We start from the raw sequence: 4,939 nt of genomic DNA, 5'->3' as shown, positions 1-4,939 counted from the left end.
TGCTACCGTTTCAAACAGCTGTTACCATTGCTGTCATGAGAGAATCACGTGCAGAACTGAGGGGATTCCAGACACTGAAGTTTCACTGCAGTGCTCCCAGCAAGGATCCCTCTCAGATCCCATTGCTCCAACAGACTCAACCCTTCTTGCTTCCCACCCAAAATTGCCAACCACCAGTGTAATGCCCTACTCATCCAAAATTTAACTAATATGGTGATATCCTTCTCAGGCTCTTTTAAGGGTGTTCAGTGCAGTGCAGGCTTCTCTAACCCAGCCTGGGCTGCAAGCAGCAGCACATGCAACATGCAGACCTGGACTCCTGTACACTCTGTTTCTGTATGAACTCACAGTTGACATATGCTAGTAGTTGTTTGAACTTAATTCAGATTTTTGGCACAACCATCTCCTACTCATCTGGTGTCCTTCTAACAGCCAGGCATCTCTCTTCCTCAAATGCTCCCTGCTGAGGAACACCCTGCTTATATTAGAAATCATTATTTGTCTGAGCATGATTTCTTTACTGTTTAATTTCTTTCTGCTCCAAAGGCCACCCTGTTTGCCTTATGTGATATTTTCACAGAATCACAGAATGAGCTTGGTTGGAAAAGACCTTTGAGATCCTCAAGTCCAACCTATGACCTAATGCCTCCTCATCAACTAAACCATGGCACTGAGTGCAGTGTCCAGTCTTTTTTTAAAAACATCCAGGGACAGTGACTCCACCACCTCCCTGGGCAGACAATTCCAGTGCCCAATCACTCTTTCAGTGAAGAATTTTTTCCTGATGTCTAATCTGATCTTGCCCTGGTGCAACTAAGACTGTATCCTCTCATTCTGTCTGTGATTCCTCTCTGTGTTAGTGATTACACCTGCCCCATGTGTTCCACTCATCTCATGGGCGTGCGCTGCATTTTTTTGGCCCAGTTTCACTGTTGAACAAAATTGAGCAAGAACATCTCCAAAACTGACAGAGGCTTATCAGCAGCTTCCTCTGGTCTGCTACACCTTTCTCCCCAGCTCCTCACACATCCCACAGTTTTTACTGAGCTCTTTCTGCCTGTTTCTGGCATTACTATGGGAAAAAAAAAAAAAAGGTATTGATTGGCATGGATGATTTCCTTATCCTCCACATGTATTATCTCTAAATAGACAATAATTTTCAGTTTTATTCATTCATATTTGTTAACATTTGGTTTTTTTGAAAGGAAATAACAGGGTTTTTTTTGTAGAATCTGGCAAAGAGAATACATTTTCCCAGTCTTCACTGTAGTCAATATTTACAGTAAATATTGAGTCTTTTCTCAACTTAATTTCTTGAAGCAATATGTGGGACATAAATTTCAGCTGCTCTGGGGAAGCCTTTGGGTGAGAATGGAGAGGGCATGAGAGCCTGGAGGCTGATGCATCATACCAAGGGGATGGTGTGGTGACCCCTGATGGGTCTGAGAGTGCCTCCAGGAGCCAGTGCTGGATGCTGTGCAGGGAAGAGGGCTGTACACCCAAATACAGACCAGGCAGGATCCTGTCCCCAGCAGCCAGGCTCTGTCCCAGCCCCAGCACATGCACCTCCACCCTGGTGTGCAGCAGTCTGCTTAAATCCACCTCTTACTGCATGGGTGCCGACAGTTACTTATTTATAAAACTATTTTGGAATAGTTATTCTACCACAAATTTCTCCTATGTCTTTTTCAGGAAAAAGGTCTTCATAGACAAGCTGTAATGAGATATAGTTGGCCTGCCGCATGTCTAGGGACCTGATTTGCAGCAATGTAAAACAGACGCCCCAAATTAGTGGATACATTTTCTTTTGGTCTTTGTGTGCCTCCATTTCATAGCTGTGGAATGGATTTGAGTTTTATTTATTTATTTTTGTCTTTCTGTCCTTTGGGGTCAGGGTGAAAATCAGATTATATTTTCAATGGGTTCACATTTCCAGAAAAAATGTTTGAATTTGAACACTAAGGAGGAAAAATGGCCTAAGATTTCGCACAGAAAAGAAACTTTAAAAACCCAAAATGTTGATTAATGAAGTGAGCAGTTTACAGTCATGTGGGCGTTTCGGAAGAATAAATATCTCCTGATCTTGATGTCTTTTTAAGATCATCTGTTGGATGTCATTCAATGCACATTGCAACACTGCTGGAGGAGACATGCAGTGAACTGCCAAGGGAATTTCAGTCAGAAGTTTAGGCCAAATATTTAATATTTTCATTATTGCCTCAAAAGTTACAGGTGATAATAATTGAAAGATGTAATATTTGCCAACATCTTTTTTATGGTTTTGATTGTGCAGAGTGCCAAGGGACAGTACACATAAAAATAAAGTCCAAACAAATTTGGGTCAAAATAAATAACTTTTAAAAATCCCAGAGCAATCCAAACTCTGCTTTAAACATATCTATTACAACATCCATTACAATAGAGTTACCTCTGATTGCTGGATTGCTAATATTAATTTCTAGATTACTTTTCCCTGAAGTAAACTGCAGGAAGAATTCAGGCACAGACTCAGAAACTCACAGACAGGCTATGTCCACACTAGTAAATTAAATTATATTAAACCATGAACCCAAGATTTAGCACACAGTCACTATTACATGTCTAGCTTGTCTCATTCCTCAGATAGGTTTGGGGGCTTCTTGTCACAGAAATTTGGCTCAGGAGAAGCAAAGGGCAGGAAAAAAAATCCTAGCTCTAGAGAAAGATTGCTGAAGAGTTACACTAGTACTAAATAATGAAGAAGAATGTAAACAGATTATAGATACAGAGAGCCTGAGACCAGCTAATGGCTGAAAAAATAGATGACAGATAAAAAATGATAAGACTTGTCAGAAAGAACAAAGCCTCTGTGTGCATCATGCAGATTAAGGAATTAGAGTCAAAAGGTTAAGTGTGAGCAACAATGAATATGAAAAATGAGTAAAAAAAGAAGAAAAAGGCAAGCTTGTTTCATAAATCAGTTCTAAAATTCAATTGCTGTAGGGAAAAAAAAGGATATTGAAATCTCTTATGCCTGCAGGCTGGACACTGGGAAAGGTAATGGCATTTTCAGCAACAGCTGAAAAATGTCCTGTTCTAACTGCTGCAAATATTGGTCTCACTCAGGTTGCCTCTCATCATGTGCTTTATTTCATGGTGTGAGCCAAACTGATCTTCAGCTTTAAAGTCCACAAGCCTGGAGCAGTTTTTGAGCTGACCTCATGCACATCCAACTCAGTGCATCTTAAGACTTTGGTTACTTTATAGAACAGGAATGTAGACAAGAGGTTCTATCAAGTGTGTAGTAGGTGCTGCCCTCGAAATACATGCTCACAACAGATAATCATTCTGGGTGTAGCATCTGTTCTCTTTACTGCAGGAAATTCTTCTGACAGAAGCTCAAAGTGCGTAGCAGATCTCTAAAAGCCCTTCCAGTTTATTGAATAAATATGGAATGTTTCTAAATCTGCCGTTTTTAGAATGAACAAAAATAAATTCTGGATAATTACCAACAACAATAGCTATATTCACAATGCTTTCCTCCTCTAAGTTTAGATACGTTGCTGAAATCTCCTCCTGCTAGCGAAGACAAATCCAATTGGTTTACATTACATACACTATGGAGCAGGAGCTCTGCATCTGCAATATCTCCACCTCAGGAGCAAGAGTAGGGCACAGTCTGCGCAGCAAGTGGACTAGTCTGTTCAAATGGAACTGTCATTTGAAAGGCAGTTAGCTATTCACATCCTCTTCATCATGTCATTAGGACATAGCAAAAAGCCAAGCCTATTTATTCTAAAATGGAAATGAGCTCGCTCATAAAATCTCCCTCAAGAACTACATGATGACTTGTGCACAGGGGCCATAAAGATGCCTTTGCTGTGACTAATACAGGAAAAAAAAGTGCTATTCCTTTTCCAAACATCCCAGAATCCACTGAGATGCACTTGTAATGCTATAAACAGTACCTAGGAACTGTTGGGCCACAGCAACCCCATGCAGAGCTACAGACTGGGGGGACAGTGGATGGAAACCAATCAAAAAGGAAAAGAAAGCTGCCTTGGGGTGCTGACTGGCAGTGGCTGAACATGAGCCAGGGTGTGTTCAGGTAGCCAAGAAGTCCAATGGCATCCTGGTGTGGCCAGCAGGACAAGGACAGTGATCATGCCCCTGTACCTTGAATGCCCCTCACTATGACGCGGACTCTGAGGTTTTGGAGTGAGTCCAGAGAAGGGCAACAGAGCTGGAGAAGGGTCTGGAGTACAAGTTTTAAGAAGAGTGGCTGAGGGAGCTTGGATCAAAGGAGGCTCAGAGGGTAGCCTTATTGCCCTCTACAACCACCTGAAAGGAGATTGTAGCCAGGGGGAGGTTGGTCTCTTCTCTCAGGTAACCAGTGATTCAGCAAGAGCAAATGGCCTCAAGTTGCACTAGGGGAGTTTTAGAATGGATATCAGGAAAACCTTTTTCACTGAAAGTGTTGTCAAGCATTATAACAGGGAAGTGACTGAGTCACTGCTCCTGAAGGTGTTCACAAGATGTGCACTTGTCTCTTGGTTTAGTGTGGACTTAGCAGGGCTGGGCTAACAGTTGGACTCAATGACTTTAGTGGTCTTTTGCAACTGAAATGATTCTATGTTTCTAAGAATGGTAATATCAATATTTGTACAGAGCTCCCTCTGTCTCAGTTTCTTGTCTCTGGTGGTGACCATGGGTAGATACACAAAGCAGGATGTGCCAACAGGATTTCAGCTAAAGTAGAGTTAATTTCTTCTCAGTAGCTGTTCCACTGCTACACCTTGGATTTGAACAAAAATGATGTTGATTCTTTGGTTTTCTTTCTAGGTTATGTTTCACCCAAGTCAAGGACTTTTTTCTTTGTCTCATGTCCTGCTAGTGAGGAGGTACTGAAAACAGTCCAAAACTGAGCGGTTACACAGCTGAGGAATGTGACCTAAGCTGA

Source organism: Catharus ustulatus, chromosome 3 (assembly GCF_009819885.2).
Source record: "Catharus ustulatus isolate bCatUst1 chromosome 3, bCatUst1.pri.v2, whole genome shotgun sequence".
NCBI lineage: Eukaryota > Metazoa > Chordata > Aves > Passeriformes > Turdidae > Catharus > Catharus ustulatus.
Note: the sequence above shows the minus strand (reverse complement) of the source record.